General features: G+C 44.4%; 1 long non-coding RNA gene across 1 annotated transcript in view; it reads right to left on the reverse strand.

Annotated features, from left to right (window-relative positions):
* Positions 1–3,609: 3,609 nt before the first annotated feature.
* The window catches only part of LOC142245248 (uncharacterized), a 160,186-nt gene continuing 136,199 nt past the window's right edge, over positions 3,610–27,596 (reverse strand). Inside the window, exons 2-4 of the long non-coding RNA XR_012724752.1 lie at positions 3,987–4,130; positions 3,851–3,901; positions 3,610–3,770 (exon numbers count right to left, since the gene is read on the reverse strand). This is a non-coding gene — a long non-coding RNA (uncharacterized LOC142245248). The remainder of the gene's footprint in view (positions 3,771–3,850; positions 3,902–3,986; positions 4,131–27,596) is intronic.

Here is a 27,596-nt window from a genome sequence, read left to right on the forward strand (position 1 = left end):
GTCACCAATCTCACCACAACCGTGGGTGGCGTCACGGACAATATCAAATCCCCAGAATCAATTCCCCCTTTTCACTCACGGGCGAGGAACGCCGCTCGAGTCCCCGGGATCCGGCCCACCGCTCGAGCCACCACCGAGCAGCAGCAGCAGCCGGACCCGAGCCGTGGGAGAGCGCAGCGTCCCCTCCTCCGCCCGCGACAACTTGGCATCACGAACAGGATCTTACCGCTCTGCCGTCTGGTAGAGGTGCGCCTTGTGACCGTCGGAGGTGTCCGGCCGAAAAATTTGATAAGCCGCCATCTTGGGCGCGAAAAATTCCCGCTCGAGCGTCTCCTCGAGCAGTGGAGGCGCGAAGGCCAAAACCCCGCCACTGTAGAGGAGGAGCCGGAAAGAGACTAAAGGTCCAGTGACACATAACGAGATCGTGAACGAGATCGCTACTACGTCACACTTTCTGGATCGTTTATGAGTCGTTGTTGAAATCGCATGTTGGGTGTCACACGTAACGACTTTAGGAACGAGCATGCGTCCCGCATAACGATCTTTCAAATCGTTGGGACCCTGTCACACAGCAACTATGTTAACGATTCCAATCCCATTAGGGGCGTAGTAAAATGCAGTGAGTCATGTAGGCGTGCATTTGCATCGCCTTTTCCATACCCCCCTCCGCTTTCATTGGCGGCCAATACTGCGTTCTGATTGGGCGGCCGGGCGGGCGTCGCCTTTTCCACACCTTCCGCTCTGATTGGTGTCCAATACTGCGTTCTGATTGGGCATGCAGGGGGCGTATCTAGCGGTTAAATTTTGGATCGCGTCACCCTTTGTCACTTCTTTTGCGCTTTGCTTTGAGATAGAACCTGCGTCTCCACCCTGATTCCTTCGTCCATTGTACCCGGTCGCTTTGTTGGTGTGTTTTTCGGATCGAAGCCGCAGCTGCACCTGGAGTTATCCCTCCAGCGCTCTCGACTGTCGGTGAGATCGTATTTGCGATTCCGCTTGGATTCTACATTGATAGACAGATATACACTTCTTTGAAAAGGTAGGTCTTTTTTGTGGGGGGGGGGTTATTTTTGATTAATGTTCTTGCTGTTAGATATATGTTAATATTTATTATGTGAGTTGATTGCTGTTAGATATATGTTAATATTTATTATGTGAGTTGATTAAAGTTGCTGGCTTTTATCTGTGTGTGTATAATGCCTTTTAAAGAGGGGTCTCTCCATAGTGCTGTTTGTAATGTGTCCTATCCTAGCATCGCTGGCTCTTTTGTCTCTCAGCTACAGCCGCCATTTTGTGTTTCTGCCACACATAGGGGCGGCCATTTTAGTCTCTGCCACACCATAACCCAAAATTGTGATCGGTTTATTGCAACTTCTTTTATGTTTACATATAAATTTTGCATTCTTTATTTCAGATGGCTTATTATAACAAAGAAGAGTTTGTGCGTGAGCTTCTGGATTTGTATAAATCACTGCCCTGCTTGTGGAGAATCAAATCCGCAGAATATTCTGACAGAATAAAAAAACAAGCCGCCTATGCCCAACTCGTGGAGCTTTTTAAAAAACACAGTGGAGGCGAGGCGGTGGATGCCAAACTTGTAAAAAAGAAAATACAAGGCTTGAGGACTGTATACAAGAAAGAAGCTAATAAGGTGGACAAATCCAAAAAGTCAGGGGCCGGCACTGATCAGGTGTATGTTTCACCTTTGTGGTACTTTAATCTCCTTGAATTCACAAGGGACCAGGAGCTACCTCGAAGGATGGAAAGCTCCTACCAAACAAACCAAGACCTGGAAGCAGACATCCCAATCGATGACATCCCGATCGATGACAACACCTCCGCTGTTGTAGATGTAAGTACCTTATTTGCTTCACGGTACATAGCATTAAAACTTTTTATGTACATGCCATTGAGGAATACAAAATAGTAACTTCTTGTTACCATGATTTATTGTGCAGTTTTGAAAAGTTATCCCTTCCAGTTCAGATAAGTACACTCCAATACAATTTTGTCACACTTAAATTAAATTTCATAACTATTAATGTATGACTTTTACTTAACATTTATTTTTCTGTTCCCGCAGAACCCTCAGACAGATATGGTGAGGCCCCAATTGAATGAGAACCCCACCACATCTATCGAGCCTATTGTGGAGGATAATGAGGCACCTGCACCCTCTGGTGAAATGCGGCGAACACATTTCCGCAAAAAGAAGGCCACCACCCCTGTGACATCCGCTGAATTTTATTCTTTGGCAAACAAACTGCTATCCCAGCCAAAAAGCACTCCAGTTGATAGCTTTGCGACATTTGCATCAGACAGACTCAGCAAACTGGATTCCACACAGAGGGAGCAAGCAGAGAGACTAATGTTTGAAGTCCTAAGAAAGGCAGGCCGAGGAGAACTTGATGACACTGACACTATATGCAAGATGAACCAGCCCCATCATTCAACTACATGGATTCCTCGCCAGCCCCTGCGAAGTACACCAAAGAGGATGCATCCACCAAGCTTGCAGCTTGACCTCCCCCCACAGTATCCCCCCCCACAGTATCCCCGCCCACATTATCCCATTTATTCAAATGATTCATTTTTAACCCAACTGTCATCTCCCACCCGGCCAGAATATGCCACCCAATATGAAGAGGGCAACTAAATTTTGTTATTGTTGTTGTTTTGTTATTTGAGTGTAATTTTAATTGATTGTTATATTTTCATTGTAATAATAAATTTATGTTGGTTCAATCTTGCTGCCTGCTTTACTTAATTCAGCATATGGTTGTGATGCCCTGGCAAAACACAGTAGTTACAGAGATTGTACCATACTCCACCCTCATTGGCATACCACCACACAACCCCCACACTCATGTACACCAAACAACCAGTAAAGCCTAGTCACCCCCTCGTGACAAAGGACATAGCAGTGTGCGGGAACAGGCAGATGGGAGCGCCCACCTAGGGGTCCTGAGATGTCAGGGGCGGGACCACTGTAGTCAAGTACTGACAGTTGAAGTGAAGTAGTCTGAAGCATAGCGGAGTCAGGGGTTGGGGTCCATGTATGTAATATAATGTTTGTGAGTGTTAATTAACCCGATGTGTACCTCTGGCGATGTTATTCGGTCATCGGATTCGTCAGGCAATGGTATTTGGTCTTGGGGTTTCTCCGACGATGGTATTCAGATTTCAGGTTCCACTGGTAATCGTATGCAGTCTTTCTGTTCGTCTGTGGCACAGCACACTTTCCCAATCATTCCACTGCAGGCAACATGAGCCTGACCTACTGCACACACGTCTTCTTCCTTTGTAACCTTGGCATCAACTCCACCTTCTCGCTATTAGACCAGCCTTTTATATAGTGCCCACTGCACCACAGTTGTCACCTGACTCGACATCCTGCTCCGCCAAAGTTGGATTAATGGGATTGGTGCATCTATACAGATGCCTACATGTAATATGATGTTTGTGAGTGGTGAGTTTGTGAGTGGTGATAGCTGTTAACTTGCAATGCAATGAGACATACCAAACAGCAGATATCAGTTTCAAATTTTTTATCACACAACATGTAAACAAAACATGTAAATTTTTAAAGAAAAAAAAAAAAGATCCCCGTTAGTTGCTGCTGCCCTCCCCTTGGCCAGCCACATAACGGGCCAGCATCGCCGCATGCCGCCCCACTTTGGCCATCAGCCTCCTCTGGGCTGCCATCAGTCGTCTTTGTGAAGCGACGATGGTCGCTTGTGAGGAGAGTAGTTCAGCCAAAGTGGGTATGCCTATGGAGGTAATGGTAAAAGTTACAAATCATAATTTTTATTTCTGCTTATTATTACAAAGTAGGAGATTCATGACTTACGGTTATCCCCCTCGTCCGATATAGATGGACTAATCGAACCTGGACTACCATCTATGAAAACAAAAAACACTTTATAGTACTCAACAGCTTTTTGTTTTGCACTTTATATGGAGTTTATGTTATATGAAACAATTACCGGGGGCCGATCCGGCCGGTGGCTCCTATGGGTGCTCCTCCTCCTCTGGTGGCTGTAGCTCCACCGGGGGCTCGGGATCGTCATGGGGCACATGCACCTGTGGGGGCTCTCCATCCTCTGCGGCCCCTTGCTCCTCTGGGGGTTCTTAAGAAAATATAAAGTTTAATGTGGTTGCGTTATGATACATATAGGACTGTGGGGGGTACATTAAAATATATGGCGGACTACGTAGCCTACCTTATACATGGACTATGGGGGTGCATTAGAACACATTGTGGACTATGTGGTGCAGTATAATATATGGAGAACTATGGGGTGAATTAAAATACATGGAGAACTCTAGGAAATTCATTACAGTTCATGGAGGACTATGGGATGCATTCTAACATATGAAGGGTTATGTGGAACCCTTTATACTATATGGAAGGCTATGTGGGGGGCCAATATTGTATTTGGAGAACTAGATATGAGGGGGGACAAAAATACAAGCAGGAGATGGAATTTTTTTATGCTGAGGGAAAAAGGCCCACTACCCACAGCACCCAGCTTTCCCATGCTCTCTCTGATATGGGAAAGCTGGGTGCTGAGGGAATGATGTTTTGCCAAGCATGGCGAAGCTGGGTGCCAAGGACAAGAGGTATATCAGAACATATGAAAACTGTGTGCTGATAGAGGGTTGTCAGTTCATGGGAAATCTTGGTGTAGAGAGCCTAGTGTCTGCGTAATTTCCCTGTGTCCCGAGTGTCAGTGTAATTAGCCCGTACCACAAGTGTCGGTGTATCTATCGATCTATGCAATAGATCTATATATATAGATCTATTACATATTATATATATAATATATATATATATATAATATATATATAATCTATCTATCGATCATAGATCGATAGATTATATATATATAATTTTAATAAAAAAAAAAATATATATATATATATATATATAATAAATATATATACATTTAAATATATATATTTATTATTTATATATTGTATGTATATATTTATTTTTATAATTATATATATATATATATTTATTTTTATAATTTTATATATATATTATATATATAATCTATCTATCGATCTATTACATAGATCGATAGATTATATATATATAATTTTAATTAAAAAAAAATAAATATATATATATATATATATATATATAATAAATATATATACATTTAAATATATATATTTATTATTTATATATTATATGTGTATATTTATTTTTATAATTATATATATATATATAATTAATATGTATTATATATATATTTATTTTTATAATTATATATATAGATATATATATTATTTATATATAATATATATATATATATATATATATATATTTATTTTTATAATTATATATATATATATATTTATTTTTATAATTTTATATATATATATATATATATATATAATTATATATAGATAGATATATATATATTTAAGAACACCATTATAAGTTGCCTAGGCACACTCATCTGCACCTACCTTGGTTAGACTGCAACTCTGCTTGTATGGCAGAGATCCGGGCACTGGAGCGGTACCGCAGATCCGCTAGTTTTTTGCGGATCTGGGCACAGGTGCGCTGCAAATTAAACTTCCTCCTCAGCCCACGTTGGATCCTGCGCAATACCGCTTTTTTATGGAGAAGTGGATGCTCTTGCGACCCACGGAAATCGTAGTCGCGAGCATCCACTTCCCTTATTAGATAACGGACCTCCGCCTCTCCCCAAGCTGTCGCTCTCCTGCGTGCCGCCATTGTTATCATTGGTCGCAGGTGTGTCTGCGTAGCAAACGCAGTTGCGTCACCCGTGGTAACGCCTCTTCACATCTGATTCGACGGATAGCGTCACATGAACGCTAGCTCCAATCAGATTGGGGTGGGCGTTGTTGATCCTGCTCCAGCCAATGGCCGATGATATTACATCTTCGGCCATGGCTGGATTGTTGATTGGTGAAATATTACAATTGCTATGATTGAAGGTGAAAGTGCGACTCACTTTTAACAAATCATAATGAATGATCTTTGCTGCAGAAATGAGATCGCGCTATGACGCAAATGGTGTGTCAAGGGTCGTGATAGCACACACTGCGAGCGCACATACAATTATAAAAAATCGATAAAGAGATGTTGTTTGATGACGTTTTCGGGGACGCACAAACGTCCCCGTTTAAAAACCCCAAATAAAAATATATACGGCTTCATATAACATTGTGTTTTTTTTTTATTGCATTGGCACATGGAAATCATAATTGTACAAGAGCCCTAAATGATGTATTCATCATACAGCTGGACGCCAAATTGAGGAAGTAAATAAACCTTTTCAGGGTTTTACCTAAAGAAAAGCAATGTTGAAGTTAAAAGTGAACATTTTACTTTTAAACCCAAAAATCAAATTTTAGTCATACCATTGAGCATTTTTACTAGGGTATCATGAAAAAATTCACCATAAAATATATTGTGCAATTTCTTCTTAGTGCACCGATATGTAATATGTGGTGGAAATCAACTGGTTTGGCGCATATTTTGGCACGCTGTTGTTCGCTACGCTCACTCTCAATGTGCGATCCGGAGCAGGAGGCCCAATGCTAGCGGTGATGACTCGCCCACCCCAGGACTATGGGACACCCGGTGCCGGGCCGGACTAGTCTGGAGGTCGTAAGTGGTGGCGGGGCCCCACCTCGTGACCCTAGCAGGAGTCAACTGATATGGCTTCAGTGGGGGTGATTGTAGTTTATATTCGTGACGCCACCTTAATCCGCCGCTACTGTATGGGGCCTCCGGGGGTGATGGAACGGCAGCAATGGTGGTACTGCTCCCCACAGTAGCCCTTAATAGTGAATGAATGACAAACAAATCTTGTGGAAAGTAAAAACAACTGTTTATTAAAGTAATCATTTTTCAAAAATGACATTTTAGTATAAATGTGATGAACATAACAATACAAGTAACCATATATTTTAAAATTAAGAAGGGAAGTTTCTTAAACAAATCAATACAAGAAAATAAAACTCAGCATAAATGTGCTCAATACAAGTTTATCTAATGCTGCCACGTAATTGCACCAGGACCATTAAAATATTGGCAGTACTTTTCTCGACAGGCCTTCGCATCATCGGTATTTCTGCCGGGCGCCAATGGTTGAAGTCCTGCGATTGCGGGATCTTCAGAATGCCATTCGCCAAGCACCACTTCACCATTTAAGTCAACAGAGTCTACAAAGCCTGTTGGACAGTACGTAATAGCATCTCGCCGTCGAAGAAAGTTGTGAAGGGCGCAACAGGCCAAAACAACTGCGTCTATTGATGGTAGACTCAGGTTAATTGGTGTGTGGAAAACTCGGAAGCGATTTGCCATTATCCCAAAGGCATTTTCCACAACCCTGCGTGCCCTTGATAATCTGTAATTGAACCTTTGTCTTTCCGCCGTTAGACGTTTCGGCCGCCCCCATAGAAGTGCACCAGTTCTAACTGTGTCAGAGAAACAAAATGGCGGCTGTAACTGTGTCAGAGAAATAAAATGGCGGCTGTAACTGTGTCAGAGAAACAAAATGGCGGCTGTAACTGTGTCAGAGAAACAAAATGGCGGCTGTAACTGTGTCAGAGAAACAAAATGGCGGCTGTAACTGTGTCAGAGAAACAAAATGGCGGCTGTAACTGTGTCAGAGAAACAAAATGGCGGCTGTAGCAGAGAGACAAAATAGCCAGCAATACTAGATAAGGACACATAAAAGGACGATGGACGCACAAAAGGCAATATGTATACAGATAACAACCAACCACTTTCATTATCCGCAAAAATAATTACTATCTATAAACACAAATACTTTCAATACTATAACAAAAACATGGAACAAGTAACAAAGACTTTTCAAAAATGACTTACCGCGTCCAGAAAATGCAGCCGTCTATGCTATCTATTAATAATCGCAGTTTCGATCCTCACAGCGACACGCTCGGGAACGAATGAGGGATTAATCCAAGTGCAGATGCGGCTTTGATCCGAAAACCAAGCAAGCGGGAACAAAGCACGAATGAATCTGGGTGTAGTCACAGGTTTGTTCCTAGAAGACTCAAAAGGGAACAAAGCATGAAGCGATACCCAATCAGAATGCAATAATGTTCTCATTGCTAACCAATCGGTGCAGAGAGGGGCGCGGAAATGGTGACGTAACTACACGCTATTGTTCTCAGCGCCAACCAATGGGTGCAGAAGGGGCGTGGAAACGGGGACGCAACAACACGCCTTCGTGCATCTCATCTAGGTCGTCAACGAAATCGTTAGTAGGGTGTCAAACATACAGATTCATGCAGCCCAGCAGGACTCCAACGAGCCAAAAATGGCCCAAGCTGTTCGGCATCGATCAGTGATTTCGCAGCAGGGGGTGAATCGTTGGTACGTGTCAAATGTGACGAGATCGCAATTGAAGTCGTTCTTGCGTCACAGAAACTGTGACGTAGTAACGATCTCGTTCACAATCTCGTTATGTGTGAAGTGGCCTTTAAGGGGACACGGATGGAGAGATGGCGGCGTCCTCAAATTGGAGTGCGGGAGTACCCGCTACCGGAGCGTCCAAGCTCTGGGGGAACCGAGGAAGAGTAGCCTTTGAAGACTGCGGCCCGGGTGAGCTCCCCGCCGGGACCGCTGCTTGGCTGGAACGGGAGCTGGGCCGGTTCTGCTTGAAGGTGAGGGCGCAGAGCCTGCAGCAGCTGCTAGACTGGAAGGCGGAGATGCGCAGGATGGTTGCCGTAGTGGGGGCCCGTGAGCAAGGGACCGCTGCGGCCGTGCCGCGTCGTGACCAGGCCACCCAAACCCCAGAACCAGCCCTTATTGCATGGGAGCCGGGGGCCGGCACCGCAGCCGGAGGTCCAGAGAGAATGTCGCTGATGGAGGAGGGGGTTCCGACCACACTGCCCCCGCCACCGTTCTTAACGGCCGTCAGTGGTTCTGGACTGAACTGCCTGTGTAAGGAGAACCCGATGTACCGACCGGTCCCCGAGTGGGCCGACCCCCTGCGGTAGTAGCCGCTCCAAAGTCAGCGGAGCCCCGCTGCAAGTTGTCCCCGTTGGGACCACCAAAGTACCGTTTAAAAGTTTTAAAAGAATGATAGAGTGATCAACCGAAGTTCACCTGATTGACAAAACCCTGATTAGAACCGGTCGTTGCCGGCAACTGTTGTCCCCGTGGGGACCGTTTGCAAGTTTATGCGTAGAAACTGCTACGGACAAGCCCGAGAACTGGCAGGGCAATCATGAACTTGTGGTATGTAAATAAAAATGTTTTTATGGCTAAACCGTTACCGCCTCCGGAGAGGCTGATTTGGAGGATGGGCCTGGAGGGAAGTGATGGCCCAGGCCCGCCACTACCGCAACCAGTGGCGAACCTCCGGGGGTTTCAGGGGTTCCCCATGGACGTGGGTCCCCTGAAAAGGACAGAACCCGTTCGGGTAACTTGTGCTGGACTGGGGTCAAGGGGTGTTGCCCATTTGCTTAGGGGCAGCATCAGGGCCAGGTTGCTTGGGTGGGAGAGAGCGGAAGCCGTTACCGTTAGCAACGTTTAAGTATGTGCCTCCCGATGTGGGAAGATTGAAAAATGTTTTTATATGTTTTACCGTTTATCTTTTTCAGTTGTGAAAATAAAACCGGTGATGGACGGGCAGCCCGCGGACGGTCTGCATTTTACTAAGGGGGAATGTGGCGCCCTGGACAAGCCAGGACGTCACAAGCACTACACCAACACACCCCACACTCCCGGTCAGGCACACCAAAGTCAGACAAAAGCCCTTGTTGCCTCCCTCCAGGGGCTGATGTTCACACCAGGGGGTGGGCCAGGCGGTTGGTCCCGCCCACCGAGGAGTTCACAGTCCTGGAGGCGGGAAAAATAGTCAGTTTTGAGTTGGGAAGTAAAAGTGGAAGGAGTGAAGTGGTAAAGGAGCAGACAGAAGTTGGTCCGGGTGTGTGGCCCGGACGGAACAGCAAGGTTGGCAGACGGTGGTGACCGTCTGCAGGAGAGGCCTATTGGAGCTAGACGTAAGGACCGTGGACGGGCGGTGGCCCGGCGGTACCGGACCAGTACGCAAAGAGAAGCCAGCACCATCCGGCAGGGGCTTATGGACCCTGACAAGGCTAGGAGTTGCCGTGCAATTTGTCAAATCCGTTAGCGAAGGGAACCTCCTGGGTTTCCCAGCAGCCAAGTCCCGACAGAAGGCAACAGTCCAACCATTAGAGGGAAACACAATCACCGCCAAGGCTAAAGTTCCCAGGGCCAGAGCCTGCGGACAAAAGGGGCTCCTTTAGCAACCTTCAAGCTGGGGAGCGGGTTACCGGTGGGAACCCATTGGAACCGTTTACACTACACAGGTGCAGGGAAAGGCAGTCACCATCAACCTGCCGGGAGGAGAAACACCGCAGCCGTCTGTGGGACCCGTCCATCCAGCCATTTGTTTTACCGGAGACTCTGTGTTTATCATTGGCTGATTGAGTACCACCGTGCCGTGCGGCACAGCGCTGCCCCCACGACCCTGCACCTCACCAGGCCCTGTAACCCGCCTGCTATCCATCCCTACCCCCTCACCGGGCCCCGGGACAACCAACCCCCCTACCCACGGAGGGGAGAACTAACATCCAGGCTGCTCCCTGTCATCGCTCCCGAGATCCCCGTCCAGAGCAGCGGTGGTGTCACCAATCTCACCACAACCATGGGTGGCGTCACGGACAATATCAAATCCTAACAACCAAAAATATTTTTTAGGGAAGTCAGAAAGTACATATATAGTGAAAAAAACAATCCCTTATTAAAATTCAATTTTTATTAAATATATCTTAAAAATTCCCAAGTGATTCACCTACAAAAGTATATCAGGGTAATATAAATATACACCAGGGTAGCCACCCCTGTACTAGATACAATCAGAGGTAGTAAAGCCGGGGGTATGGGCTCCCAAATGGGATTAATCTGGCCCTATTAGGACCTACGATCTCACACCTTCCTACCGACGGAGGTAAATCACCTTAACTTAGCCGGGCGCCCCCGTTCCTCGGTGGCTATCCCTGACTTACCCTATTAAATACCCTACCATATGCGGAAAAATGCCTGAGCAAGTCACTTCTATATTATTGGTTGGACTCTCTCCCCCACCACACAGCCTTAGGAGGGGGCAAAATATCACTCCACCTGTTCAATATGCTCCAATTCAGCTGGTCATAAATCATATACAGGGAAAATAGATGTCACTACCCCTTATTCAGTTAATATGCTCAAATTCAGCAGGTCATAAATTCATGTAAGGGATAATACATGCCCCAACCAGCTGTCTAAATAATATACTCAAAATAGCTGGTCATTGGTTTATACACGACCAGAAACCAAACTGTCTAGTTCACTGATCATCCATCAAAAAACAGGGATACTAGGTACCACAGCGCCCCGATACCCAGATCAGATTGGTATACCCCAATTTTGACCAGAATAAATTCGGATGCAGGGGAGGAAATAGTCCAATTACCAGGTCATCCCAAAAATTTAAGATAACACATTAAACTTGCTTTAAAGCAAATCCCAACCTCTGGAACAATGCCAGTCTATACAATCAGTACACATGAATAAATATCATTTTAAGCTGATGCATTAACTTCCCTTTATCAAGTGCATTCGCACTGCCTCGACGCGTTTCTCCGCCCTCTAATCCGGTTCATCAGGAGGCCCAGGGAGACAGGGAAACATTCTAATGATGGTACATGTCTTCATATGGCAGCACATGAAGAAACGCGTCGAGGCAGTGAGAATGCACTTGATAAAGGGAAGTTAATGCATCAGCTTAAAATGATATTTATTCATGTGTACTGATTGTATAGACTGGCATTGTTCCAGAGGTTGGGATTTGCTTTAAAGCAAGTTTAATGTGTTATCTTAAATTTTTGGGATGACCTGGTAATTGGACTATTTCCTCCCCTGCATCCGAATTTATTCTGGTCAAAATTGGGGTATACCAATCTGATCTGGGTATCGGGGCGCTGTGGTACCTAGTATCCCTGTTTTTTGATGGATGATCAGTGAACTAGACAGTTTGGTTTCTGGTCGTGTATAAACCAATGACCAGCTATTTTGAGTATATTATTTAGACAGCTGGTTGGGGCATGTATTATCCCTTACATGAATTTATGACCTGCTGAATTTGAGCATATTAACTGAATAAGGGGTAGTGACATCTATTTTCCCTGTATATGATTTATGACCAGCTGAATTGGAGCATATTGAACAGGTGGAGTGATATTTTGCCCCCTCCTAAGGCTGTGTGGTGGGGGAGAGAGTCCAACCAATAATATGGAAGTGACTTGCTCAGGCATTTTTCCGCATATGGTAGGGTATTTAATAGGGTAAGTCAGGGATAGCCACCGAGGAACGGGGGCGCCCGGCTAAGTTAAGGTGATTTACCTCCGTCGGTAGGAAGGTGTGAGATCGTAGGTCCTAATAGGGCCAGATTAATCCCATTTGGGAGCCCATACCCCCGGCTTTACTACCTCTGATTGTATCTAGTACAGGGGTGGCTACCCTGGTGTATATTTATATTACCCTGATATACTTTTGTAGGTGAATCACTTGGGAATTTTTAAGATATATTTAATAAAAATTGAATTTTAATAAGGGATTGTTTTTTTCACTATATATGTACAATATCAAATCCCCACAATCAATTCCCCCTTTTCACTCACGGGCGAGGAACGCCGCTCGAGTCCCCGGGATCCGGCCCACCGCTCGAGCCACCACCGAGCAGCAGCAGCCGGACCCGAGCAGTGGGAGAGCGCAGCGTCCCCTCCTCCGCTCGCGACAAGAACGGATACCAAATGTCCAAAATGTACTGTGGAGGAAGCAGGGATCATGCAAATGTTGTGGGAATGCCCGTGTTTACAAGGGTTTTGGATCACAGTGTTAAATTTAATTCAATCAGTGATTCAAGTGGACCTACCCAGAAACCTGCTGGTGTGTGTGCTGGGCTATGTGGATGAAGTGGGGGTGGATGAACAATTGAAACTTGCAGTGGCACGATTGTTGTATGCAGCAAGGAAACTAATTGCCTTGTATTGGCTATCTGAAAAAGCACCGGCACGTAAGGAATTTGTTGAAAAAGTGAATTATATTATTTATATGGAGAAAAATGTTTATATTAAAAGAGGAAGGAGAACTCAATATGAGAAGATCTGGAGCAAGTGACTGGACATTCCAGGATTAGCGTCATTTGATCTACGGAAAGATAGGATATTTAGACTATAGGTAGGAAAGGAAAGATCGCAGTGGCTGAGAAATAAGGAGGGCAGGTTATGTGAATAAAGAGGGATGTAGAGAGTGGAGGGGTGAGACTGTCGACCGGAAGAGGGTGGGGGGAGGGAGAGGGGAGGGAGGGGAGGGGAGGGGGTATGTGTGAGGACTACCCTCACAATTTGTTGTTATGTTTATGAAAGTTTTAAAATGCAATAAAAATGTATCTGATTTAAAAAAAAACAAAACAAAAAAGATTAATTTAGCTAGGTTGGGCGGGCAACTACAAAATTTACAGGCAGCTTCAAACAAGATTGTTCAGACTTTGAGGCTCCTGTGTAAGAGCTCCAATATTGGGGAGTGCGTCGCTCCTACAGATAGGGCAGGCATATTTCCAGCTTCACGATGGCGAGATACACATTATTATTATTATTATTAATATTTATTTATAAAGCACCATTGATTCCATGGTGCTGTACATGAGAAGGGGTTACATACAGAATACATATACAAGTTACAATAGACAAACTGGTACAGAGGGAAGATGACCCTGCCCTTGCGGCTTACATTCTATAGGATATTGGGGAGGAGACAGTAGGTGGGGTGTTGGTGGGGCGGCGACATCACACATATTTTTCAATAATAGGGGGATTTGCAGATCAGGCCGTTATTAATAATTGGCCGCAGGAAGACAATAGGCACCCCGTGTTTCTTATCCATAGAAAGATCAAATCATAACTAGGAATATGATGGTCAAATCTTCCGTGTGGGACACTTAAGGGATATGGGGAAACCTGCCAATTCATAACTTTCTGGAAACTGAAAACACATCCCATGTCCAGCCCTTTCTTAGGTCACAAGGTGGGATGGGACATGGAAGGTATGTAGGTTCATAAAAATGAGAGTGGAGATTTTGTGAGTGTCTTTTCTCTGGGAGATCATGTTGTGTGACGTGTGGGAAAGTCCCAAGGGAACCAGTGGCTCCAGAGCCTCCCCTGTGCCAGCCAGCCTCAGGCCTAATCATAAATGAACAAGGTAACTGATCCGTCTGTGTATCTGTTTGCAACCATAACTTATCTGTAACTGTATTTCTGACATAAGTGTAAATCATCTCTTGTATATAGTGTATTATCTAGAGTGCCCTTAAGGCGATTAAATATATAATTTAATGTTGGGCTGTTTCTTTTATCTCTATCCCCGAACCCCATGTTCGTGAGCTTGGTTTAACATTACATGTTACCTGGGCTGGTTTCTGGCCCAATATAGTCCTGCTAACGGACCAAGCTTATATCTAATGAGGAACTTCTCGCAGCCTACCGGACTGGCAGAATCCTGTTTCACTGGACCTAGTGAAAAGGTCTGTCAGCCTTTTGGGGTTGTGAGAGAGCTGGGTGCCACACAAACTCTGTCTTTTCTTGCCCCCCTGTGAACCCATGCACACGTGGAAAGGAGGTGTTAGTGTTGCACTGTTGGGGGAGACCTCCTGGTCTCTCAGGGTCACGGAGGTGGATTTCAAATCAGAACTGCGCAGATGTATATGAATCAAGAAAATGACCACACAGAGAAACGTGTCTCTATTTGGGAGAAGTGAAGGTCTTCTGCCCGTGTATTCAGAAGCATAACATTTTATACAGCTTTTTGGACAGTCCTGTAAAACAACATTCCTTTAAGGCATTCAGGTGTGTCTGGGAAGAGAGGAAAGTCTATTCAAGAATATTGCTTAATCATGAGTCTAACCGGTTTTCCAAGAACGTGTCCTATTGAAGAATGTCACTTTACTTATTTATGAGACTGCAAACTCATTACTTAGCCCTAAGCATAGTTGGTTTACATTTACAATCCTTGCAACATTTCATTCAGGTATATGTAAAAAGCAATACATAAAACATAGAAAATACAGATTAATCTTATTGTAATATAATATCATACTGGACAAACGATTCATAGCCTAGGCCTTCACAGCACTATGCCAAACGGACCTTACATACCCCTAGGGGCACGGTATGTCACTTGTTGGCGGAAGTGACGATGTCATATTGCATGGCTTCAACGTATTAAAGACATCAGGGTGGGGCTGCAAGGTGCAGTTTCATCACAGATTGACAGGTCCACATCTAAGCGGAGGGATCTTGAGTGACCTCCTCGGCACAGTTCGTAACAGGGGGAAATTATGGAGAGAAGCTGTGCTTGGGGACATTATGAAGAGGGGCAGTGTGGGGGGACATTATAGAGAAGGGGCACTTTGAGAGATATTATGGAAAGAGGCAGCATGCGGAGACATTATGGAGAGGGGCAATGTGGAGAGACATTATGGAGAGGGGCAATGTGGGGAGACATTATAGAGAGGGGCAACATAGGGGTATATTATGCAGAGGGACAGTGTGTGGGTTATATTATTGAAAGAGGTGAAATTTTATTAATTACAAAAGAACAATACATGGATCTTCACACTGGAGGTGAAGGCACACAAAATGACATTAAAAACACTTAAAAACAACAATCCCCTGGCCAATAGCCATAAATGATGTATCGCAATAGAAAATGTATTCAACACCCCTCTTGTAGAAGTATAATGCAAACATGCTAAGTAGCCTGCACAAAATAATTCATCAGAATACCTGTAAGGTATTGTCAGTGTACACATAAGATCAGCCTTTGGTAATGGAAGGCTGTAGGGCTCCTGTGATCAAGGAGGGGTCACCAGCAAATAGGACACTTGTACGGCGTCTGGATTATAAATATGAATTATATGCGGCACCCAAAGATACGTATCAGACCCTAGAGGTAACAGACACTCCTAGGGGAAATATAGAGACGGTACCAAATAGTGCAAACCAACCCCAGGGCTAGCATACTAAAATGTGCACATCAGACATGGCAGTGGACAGTGAGTATAGGTACCCCATATAGAGCTTACCAATTAAATCAACTAGGTAAAAAGGTGAGCACAGTCCATCTATAGTACCCGCAAGATAGAATAAAACATGTGTATAGGGCAATACCTGAGCACTGGGTGCTGTGGCTGTGCAGGCTAGCTGAACAAGAAAATAACCAAGCGGTACCGAATACAAAAAATCTCCACTAGGGCTAGCGTAGTATAGTGTGCACATCAAGCACAGTGGTATACAGCAGTGGTGTATTTTATGTACAATGTACAGCACATACAAAATAGAGTATAGTAAACATATAGGACAAATACCTAAGCACAGACTGCTGTGGCTGTGCAGGTTAACCGGACAATACTCTATTGAGAGTGCAGCGACAGCCCATACTCACTGTCCTAAAATGTGATAGAGTGCAGGCATAGCAGAATACCAATATAGTAAGAGGGGTGGGATGCTTTGGCAAGGTTACCCCACGCGTATCGCCTCCATACAGGAGGCTTCCTCAGGGGAAGAGAAGCAGGCGGTGTGTGGTCAGAAGTATGCCTTATTTAAGTCATAGACCAAATGAGGTAATCACTCACCAGCTTGCGATATTCAAACAGTGCAGCATTAAGGTAAGAAGCGTTCCTACATGACGGCCGCCATTTTAGCCGAGTCACATGATTCGGCTGAGACCCTCCCTACATCTCTACAGCGCATGCGCCGATAGAGCAACGCTGTTAATGTGAAAACACACATTTTCTCACTAACGCAAGGTAGTATAGGTAGCGCACGTTAGTACAGGAGTATGCTAATAGGTTTTTATTATTATTGTTAGGCAAACCAGATTTCCGGCAACAAAGTATGTATACTCCAGCGGCGCATGCGCAGTAGCGATCCGTTGAGACTCGGTACAGATCTCACAAAGACCGGGCATGATTGCATAGGCAATGCCCATAAGTACTGTCATAAGATTGCAGTGACATGAGGACAAGTTAAACAACCCCACTAATCCCTCAGTTCAATATGATTATTAAATAAACATAGGATTAAAACCTATAAAGAAAGAGGGGGGGGGAGGGGGAGGAGGGGGGGAAGAAGGGGTTATTGCTGGGAAAGACACACCTTCCTCACAAATAGAGGATGATATACGTGGCGCATATTCGTACAGGAGTATTAGTAGATTATTGTTTTTAAACAGACCAAATTTACAATAACAGGATATATAAGCTCCGGCAGCGCGTGCGCAATAGCAATTTGTTGAGGCTTGGTACCAATCTCAAAAAATTTGAAAATTCACAAATTCGAGAATTCATGCATAAAGGCATGGGGAATACACATAAAAACTACCATGATGTTGCAATGGCATAATTACAGATTGTACGGCCCCACAGGCCCCTTAGTTCAGTAAGTATAAGACAGTCCACAGGGCTATCTTAGAAAAGTATGAACCATCTCAGAGCTCTTACAGACCCCTCTTCCATCCACACATAAATTATATTAGTTGTTGATTTTTTGTATCTTGTCAACGGAATCTTGCTTTATTTGTTTGTAATTTTGTCTATACATGGATCTAGCAGCAAGGGAACAATATTGGTCCAATCAATCATTGGATGTTTTCGGTACAGCTCCTAATACAGGCACAGCGGCTACCTCATTAGACACACTTGATGAGAATCAACAGCTTTTTCAGGAATTAATCGATTTACATAAGAGGGTGGTTAAGGTGTGGTGGAATCTGAGGAATTGGAGGAGTACAAAAAGTTGAAGATTACCCCAAGGGGATTGCGTGTCCAGATATTTCCAGCTTGGGAGATTGATGGGCAGTTCAGGCTTACCTGGGAACAGGGTTTACAAACTTGTTCCTTTATTCTTATGGACATGTTGATTGAACATGATCGCTCTCTGTTGATAGAGCTCAAAGAAGAAATAAAGAATAAGGAACATATTATGTTTCAATTGGATTCTATAACAGTAGTGACCCCCTTTCAGAGCAGATTAAAGAGTATTCTGGATGTGTTTGAAAAGGACATAATTAGGGGAAAGAAAAATAAATTCGACTACGCTGACAATAGGACCTTTAGGTGGACGCATCGCGGTAACAAACGCCGAGTAGCGAATAGAGCACCAAACGTAGCCAAAGCAACATCTGAGCCGTCCTCGAGCGATTTTTTATCGACGGATACCAGCGATCCAGAAGGCGTACCCGGAGGGGCCGCCGTAAACCTAAACCAAAAAAGAAGGGGCAGGAGGAACCAATTATGGCAGACACCCCCACAGAGAGACTACTTAAGCAAGCATTGTTGACCTTAGGGAGATCAACATATCCACTGCGGAGACACCATCACGTGTTTCTCAACGCAGTGTTTCTAGAGCATTGCCCCCTGGGAAGTATGCAAATAAGAAAGCCGCGGAGACACCATCACGTGTTTCTCAACGCTGGCAGGAAACTAGCCAGGTCTTCCACCGGGAAGGAACAACCACGGGAAGGGCAGTCTCCAGTCAAGGAGACCACCTATACCAAACATGGTATCCATCCACAGACAGCCGTTTCGGGGTATTTGCCCCTCATCAGTGTGGAGTAGGAATACACTAGCCAGATTCCTACTCCACACTGATGAGGGGCAAATACCCCGAAACGGCTGTCTGTGGATGGATACCATGTTTGGTATAGGTGGTCTCCTTGACTGGAGACTGCCCTTCCCATGGTTGTTCCTTCCCGGTGAAAGACCTGGCTAGTTTCCTGCCAGCGTTGAGAAACACGTGATGGTGTCTCCGCGGCTTTCTTATTTGCATACCCCCACAGAGAGAGACGAGGAGCAGGAGACGCAATTGGTAGCAGGTAATGAATATGATCTACAGGTAATAAACCTTTCTAGTTACCAATTGTCAAGGGTGGAACTCACATTATTCTCTAAGGGCTTATCATTTGCCCCAATGAGCAGGCTGGATAAATTTACGGTGACAAAAGATCTTTATTTATTCTGTAGGCAGCTCACGTTTAAATATCTATACAGCCAACCAGAGCTTGTCGACACATTGCCATCAGAGGACAGACAAGTTTTTGAAGATCTATTGGGCCTATTGGAGGAGAACGAGAATGAACAAGGTAAGAAGATACCCTTCTCTGGCCGGTTGCTATTCCAGGCAACACCACCGTTTTCATTATGTCCGGCTATTAATATCTTTTTTAATAAAGTATGTAGAGAGATTGAGGGGCTGAATCTGGATAACAACAGAGCTAACAACTTAACACTAGAAGAAAGACGAACCCTGACTAAACTTAAAGAGAACAAGGAATTCCTCATAAAAGAGGCGGATAAGGGGGGAAATGTTGTTTTATGGCCAACAGACATGTATACCAGGGAGGCCAAACGACAGCTCTCTAATAGAGAGTGTTTTACAGCTCTCCCCTCAAATCCCACACTCATTTTCAAAAAAAGTCTGGATAGGCTTACATCTGCGGCTCATGGGCAGGGCGTGATCTCCTTGAAGGAGAGAAATTTCCTCACCACTCGACATCCGGTCACACCAACTTTTTACATGCTACCCAAAATTCACAAGGGGAGGCCGGAACCCCCCAGCAGGCCTATAGTCTCGGGAATAGGTGGTCTTTTTGAGAGACCTTGCATTTACCTAGACTTCTACCTCCAACCACTGGCACAATCGTCTCCCTCTTATGTTAGGGATTCTACACACCTGATAGAACAGATGGCCAATCTTAAGGTCCCTCCCAACACCTTGCTGGTTACCCTGGATGTTGAATCACTGTATACGTCCATCCGGCACACTCTAGGCTTACAGGCCGCTTCCTTTTTTCTGGACCAGAGGACAACTGGTAACAGAAAACATGACTCCTTCATATTGGATCTTCTCCATCTAGTCCTAGACAAGAACTACTTCATTTTTGATAGTCTATTACCGCCAGACATCCAGTACTGCGATGGGGGCGTGTTGTGCGCCACCCTACGCAAACATCTTTTTGGGGTGGTGGGAGGAGACACAAGTATACATCGCAGATAACTTTAAAACCCATGTCATCAGATGGTTTCGGTACATTGATGATGTGCTGTTCCTTTGGTCTGGCTCTCTAGAAGACTGTAAGAGCTTTATTTCCACCTTGAATGACAACAACTTGAATATTAAGTTGACTTCAAGTATCTCGCAAAATTCAGTTGAATTTTTGGATCTTCGAGTATCAAGGGAAGAGGATAAGATCTGCACAACTCTGTATCGTAAACCCACTGCCACCAACAGTCTGCTCCACTATAATAGCTTCCATCCGACCCACGTTAAAAACGGCATACCAAAGGGACAATTTATGAGGGTCAAGAGGAATTGTAGTAGACATACTGATTTTGAATCACATGCTCTTGACCTAGCTCACAGATTTCGGACAAGGGGCTACCCGAGGAACGTGGTATCAAGTGCCCTGCAGGACTGCAATGCCTTAACACGGGAGACTCTGCTACAACCAAGAGTACGACGGAAAGGAACAACAGTAAGTATGATCACCGCCTTCAATAACCAATGGCAAGACCTTTACACACTTCTACAATCTAATTGGGACATCCTACGAAGCGACAAAAAATTGGCTCCCTTTGTGGATGAAAAAACAAGATTGGTGGCAAGAAGGGCCCAAAATTTGGGGGGCATTCTCTCCAGCAGCCACTTCAAGAGACCTGTGCAGAGTCTAGGTACAGGTACCAGGCTGAGGGGTACCTTTCCTTGTGGTTCCTGTTCAGTCTGTCCCTTCATACAGGCGAGTGATCATGTCCTTTTACCGATTTTCCCTAGGCGGATCTCCAGTGGAGCCTACTTTAATTGTCGTTCCAAAAATGTCGTATACGTGCTCATTTGTGACTGTCCAAAGCTATATGTGGGCCAGACAAGCCAAGAGGTAAGAAAGAGAATTCAACAACACTTCTCCAATATAAACACAGCCAACACGGACCTTAAGAAAGGAAAGACAATCACCTCAGTAGCCTCACATTTTCTATTACACCATGGGGGACGGTATACCAACACTAGGATCATGGTTGTTGATTTGGTTAAACCAGATATTAGGGGAAGGAACCCCGTTAAAGAGCTCTTACAGAAGGAGTCCAAGTGGATTTACAATCTTAAAAGCTTGGCTCCACATGGATTAAATCAAGAACTGCTCTACACAGGTTTCTACAAAGTCTTATAACCTCTGACTACTTCATTTATTTATTTATTTCTCTTTGCTTAAATCAGGCTTCTGGACAACTTATGGTCTTGGCAGTGCTTGGACTCTACCCATCTTCACAAGAGTTGTTTTCCGAAGTTGGTGGGATGGAAGATTGAAGAGAAATAATGGGACCCTGGATCAAACAAAGCCAACAGACAAGAGGGATCTTACATGGGATTTCGGATCCTGCGATACTGAATGGAGAGCCTCTGTGCCCTAACGAATTGGCCTATGTGGACAACGGATTGGGTTCTTCTGGTTTCCGGATTCCAAATCCTGAGCTTCGAGGACAGAGCACCTGTCTGAATTCCTCATTTAAGCCCTTATCGGACATATTTGGACCTTGGGTATAGACGATATTAATTATACAGTACCTACGCATAAATCCATCTTGACCCTGAATTACCCATTAACAGACTAATGGAATTCTAGCTGGGTTCTGCAATGTCAGACTTAAGTTATGGCTCCATTTGGTGGTGTAATGTCTCTAATTTTGGGACTACAACATCATTACTTATACGTTCTGAATCCTCTTTACTCTCGTTTCCTCGTTTTTATGTGTGGATGGAAGAGGGGTCTGTAAGAGCCCTGAGATGGTTCATACTTTTCTAAGATAGCCCTGTGGACTGTCTTATACTTACTGAACTAAGGGGCCTGTGGGGCCGTACAATCTGTAATTATGCCATTGCAACATCATGGTAGTTTTTATGTGTATTCCCCATGCCTTTATGCATGAATTCTCGAATTTTTGAATTTTCGAATTTTTTGAGATTGGTACCAAGCCTCAACAAATTGCTATTGCGCACGTGCTGCCGGAGCTTATATATCCTGTTATTGTAAATTTGGTCTGTTTAAAAACAATAATCTACTAATACTCCTGTACGAATATGCGCCACGTATATCATCCTCTATTTGTGAGGAAGGTGTGTCTTTCCCAGCAATAACCCCTTCTCCTCCCCTCCTCCCCCCTCCTCCCCCCCCTCTTTCTTTATAGGTTTTAATCCTATGTTTATTAATTAATCATATTGAACTGAGGGATTAGTGGGGTTGTTTAACTTGTCCTCATGTCACTGCAATCTTATGACAGTACTTATGGGCATTGCCTATGCAATCATGCCCGGTCTTTGTGAGATCTGTACCGAGTCTCAACGGATCGCTACTGCGCATGCGCCGCTGGAGTATACATACTTTGCTGCCGGAAATCTGGTTTGCCTAACAATAATAATGAAAACCTATTAGCATACTCCTGTACTAACGTGCGCTACCTATACTACCTTGCGTTAGTGAGAAAATGTGTGTTTTCACATTAACAGCGTTGCTCTATCGGCGCATGCGCTGTAGAGATGTAGGGAGGGTCTCAGCCGAATCATGTGACTCGGCTAAAATGGCGGCCGCCATGTAGGAACGCTTCTTACCTTAATGCTGCACTGTTTGAATATCGCAAGCTGGTGAGTGATTACCTCATTTGGTCTATGACTTAAATAAGGCATACTTCTGACCACACACCGCCTGCTTCTCTTCCCCGGAGGAAGCCTCCTGTATGGAGGCGATACGCGTGGGGTAACCTTGCCAAAGCATCCCACCCCTCTTACTATATTGGTATTCTGCTATGCCTGCACTCTATCACATTTTAGTACAGTGAGTATGGGCTGTCGCTGCACTCTCAATAGAGTATTGTCCGGTTAACCTGCACAGCCACAGCAGTCTGTGCTTAGGTATTTGTCCTATATGTTTACTATACTCTATTTTGTATGTGCTGTACATTGTACATAAAATACACCACTGCTGTATACCACTGTGCTTGATGTGCACACTATACTATGCTAGCCCTAGTGGAGATTTTTTGTATTCGGTACCGCTTGGTTATTTTCTTGTTCAGCTAGCCTGCACAGCCACAGCACCCAGTGCTCAGGTATTGCCCTATACGCATGTTTTATTCTATCTTGCGGGTACTATATATGGACTGTGCTCACCTTTTTACCTAGTTAATTTAATTGGTAAGCTCTATATGGGGTACCTATACTCACTGTCCACTGCTATGTCTGATGTGCACATTTTAGTATGCTAGCCCTGGGGTTGGTTTGCACTATTTGGTACCGTCTCTATATTTCCCCTAGGAGTGTCTGTTACCTCTAGGGTCTGATACGTATCTTTGGGTGCCGCATATAATTCATATTTATAATCCAGACGCCGTACAAGTGTCCTATTTGCTGGTGACCCCTTCTTGATCACAGGAGCCCTACAGCCTTCCATTACCAGAGGCTGATCTTATGTGTACACTGACAATACCTTACAGGTATTCTGATGAATTATTTTGTGCAGGCTACTTAGCATGTTTGCATTATACTTCTACAAGAGGGGTGTTGAATAAATTTTCTATTGCGATACATCATTTATGGCTATTGGCCAGGGGATTGTTGTTTTTATTGTCATTTTGTGTGCCTTCACCTCCAGTGTGAAGATCCATGTATTGTTCTTTTGTAATTAATAAAATTTCACTTTATATGATTTAATCTCCTGGTGATCCCTCAATAGGTATACCTCCTTCCTCTTTGCAATTGGTCTATGTTATGGTATAGATAAAGATATTCAGCTCACCCATGTAATGTCCTCCAAACTGCGGTAAATGCACGTAGTCCCCCGGACAGGCAGGTCCGTGTTCTATATGTAAATGGAGGTTTGTATTTATGCGCTTATAGCATTGAAAATACAATTATTATTAAAGACAAATCCAAGGGTAGGCACGAAAAAAAGGGGGCTATGTTATGGTATACCTGGAGATCCCGGAAGGTGGTGCCCTTCCCTCTTCAAACTTTGTCTGACTTCCTTGGTGCATCCTGTCACCGTTTCTGGAAGGAGGCACGCCCACATATATTAGTTGTTGATTTTTTGTATCTTGTCAACGGAATCTTGCTTTATTTGTTTGTAATTTTGTCTATACATGGTTCTAGCAGCAAGGGAACAATATTGGTCCAATCAATCATTGGATGTTTTCGGTACAGCTCCTAATACAGGCACAGCGGCTACCTCATTAGACACACGTGATGAGAATCAACAGCTTCTTCAGGAATTAATCGATTTACATAAGAGGGTGGTTAAGGTGTGGTGGAATCTGAGGACTTTGGAGGAGTACAAAAAGTTGAAGATTACCCCAAGGGGATTGCGTGTCCAGATATTTCCAGCTTGGGAGACTGATGGGCAGTTCAGGCTTACCTGGGAACAGGGTTTACAAACTTGTTCCTTTATTCTTATGGACATGTTGATTGAACATGATCGCTCTCTGTTGATAGAGCTCAAAGAAGAAATAAAGAATAAGGAACATATTCTGTTTCAATTGGATTCTATAACAGTAGTGACCCCCTTTCAGAGCAGATTAAAGAGTATTCTGGATGTGTTTTAAAAGGACATAATTAGGGGAAAGAAAAATAAATTCCAGCGCGATAAAACCGACTACGCTGACAATAGGGCCTTTAGGTGGACGCATCGCGGTAACAAACGCCGAGTAGCGAATAGAGCACCAAACGTAGCCAAAGCAACATCTGAGCCATCCTCGAGCGATTTTTTATCGACGGATACCAGCGATCCAGAAGGCGTACCTGGAGGGGCCGCCGTAAACCTAAACCAAAAAAGAAGGGGCAGGAGGAACCAATTATGGCAGACACCCCCACAGAGAGAGACGAAGAGCAGGAGACGCAATTGGTAGCAGGTAATGAATATGATCTACAGGTAATAAACCTTTCTAGTTACCAATTGTCAAGGGTGGAACTCACATTACTCTCTAAGGGCTTATCATTTGCCCCAATGAGCAGGCTGGATAAATTTACGGTGACAAAAGATCTTTATTTATTCTGTAGGCAGCTCACGTTTAAATATCTATACAGCCAACCAGAGCTTGTCGACACATTGCCATCAGAGGACAGACAAGTTTTTGAAGATCTATTGGGCCTATTGGAGGAGAACGAGAATGAACAAGGTAAGAAGATACCCTTCTCTGGCCGGTTGCTATCCCAGGCAACACCACCGTTTTCATTATGTCCGGCTATTAATATCTTTTTTAATAAAGTATGTAGAGAGATTGAGGGGCTGAATCTGGATAACAACAGAGCTAACAACTTAACACTAGAAGAAAGACGAACCCTGACTAAACTTAAAGAGAACAAGGAATTCCTCATAAAAGAGGCGGATAAGGGGGGAAATGTTGTTTTATGGCCAACAGACATGTATACCAGGGAGGCCAAATGACAACTCTCTAATAGAGAGTGTTATACAGCTCTCCCCTCAAATCCCACACTCATTTTCAAAAAAAGTCTGGATAGGCTTACATCTGCGGCTCATGGGCAGGGCGTGATCTCCTTGAAGGAGAGAAATTTCCTCACCACTCGACATCCGGTCACACCAACTTTTTACATGCTACCCAAAATTCACAAGGGGAGGCCGGAACCCCCCAGCAGGCCTATAGTCTCGGGAATAGGTGGTCTTTTTGAGAGACCTTGCATTTACCTAGACTTCTACCTCCAACCACTGGCACAATCGTCTCCCTCTTATGTTAGGGATTCTACACACCTGATAGAACAGATGGCCAATCTTAAGGTCCCTCCCAACACCTTGCTGGTTACCCTGGATGTTGAATCACTGTATACGTCCATCCGGCACACTCTAGGCTTACAGGCCGTTTCCTTTTTCCTTTTTTCTGGACCAGAGGACAACTGGTAACAGAAAACATGACTCCTTCATATTGGATCTTCTCCATCTAGTCCTAGACAAGAACTACTTCGTTTTTCATAGAGTCTATTACCACCAGACATCCAGTACTGCGATGGGGGCGTGTTGTGCGCCACCCTACGCAAACATCTTTTTGGGGTGGTGGGAGGAGACACAAGTATACATCGCAGATAACTTTAAAACCCATGTCATCAGATGGTTTCGGTACATTGATGATGTGCTGTTCCTTTGGTCTGGCTCTCTAGAAGACTGTAAGAGCTTTATTTCCACCTTGAATGACAACTTGAATATTAAGTTGACTTCAAGTATCTCGCAAAATTCAGTTGAATTTTTGGATCTTCGAGTATCAAGGGAAGAGGATAAGATCTGCACAACTCTGTATCGTAAACCCACTGCCACCAACAGTCTGCTCCACTATAATAGCTTCCATCCGACCCACGTTAAAAACGGCATACCAAAGGGACAATTTATGAGGGTCAAGAGGAATTGTAGTAGACATACTGATTTTGAATCACATGCTCTTGACCTATCTCACAGATTTCGGACAAGGGGCTACCCGAGGAACGTGGTATCAAGTGCCCTGCAGGACTGCAATGCCTTAACACGGGAGACTCTGCTACAACCAAGAGTACGACGGAAAGGAACAACAGTAAGTATGATCACCGCCTTCAATAACCAATGGCAAGACCTTTATACACTTCTACAATCTAATTGGGACATCCTACGAAGCGACAAAAATTGGCTCCCTTTGTGGATGAAAAACCAAGATTGGTGGCAAGAAGGGCCCAAAATTTGGGGGGCATTCTCTCCAGCAGCCACTTCAAGAGACCGGTGCAGAGTCTAGGTACAGGTACCAGGCTGAGGGGTACCTTTCCTTGTGGTTCCTGTTCAGTCTGTCCCTTCATGCAGGCGAGTGATCATGTCCTTTTACCGATTTTCCCTAGGCAGATCTCCAGTGGAGCCTACTTTAATTTTCGTTCCAAAAATGTCGTATACGTGCTCATTTGTGACTGTTCAAAGCTATATGTGGGCCAGACAAGCCAAGAGGTAAGAAAGAGAATTCAACAACACTTCTCCAATATAAACACAGCCAACACGGACCTTAAGAAAGGAAAGACAATCACCTCAGTAGCCTCACATTTTCTATTACACCATGGGGGACGGTATACCAACACTAGGATCATGGTTGTTGATTTGGTTAAACCAGATATTAGGGGAAGGAACCCCGTGAAAGAGCTCTTACAGAAGGAGTCCAAGTGGATTTACAATCTTAAAAGCTTGGCTCCACATGGATTAAATGAAGAACTGCTCTACACAGGTTTCTACAAAGTCTTATAACCTCTGACTACTTCATTTATTTATTTATTTATTTCTCTTTGCTTAAATCAGGCTTCTGGACAACTTATGGTCTTGGCAGTGCTTGGACTCTACCCATCTCCACAAGAGTTGTTTTCCGAAGTTGGTGGGATGGAAGATTGAAGAGAAATAATGGGACCCTGGATCAAACAAAGCCAACAGACAAGAGGGATCTTACATGGGATTTCGGATC

This window comes from Anomaloglossus baeobatrachus, chromosome 7 (genome assembly GCF_048569485.1).
Source record: "Anomaloglossus baeobatrachus isolate aAnoBae1 chromosome 7, aAnoBae1.hap1, whole genome shotgun sequence".
Taxonomy (NCBI): Eukaryota; Metazoa; Chordata; class Amphibia; order Anura; family Aromobatidae; genus Anomaloglossus; species Anomaloglossus baeobatrachus.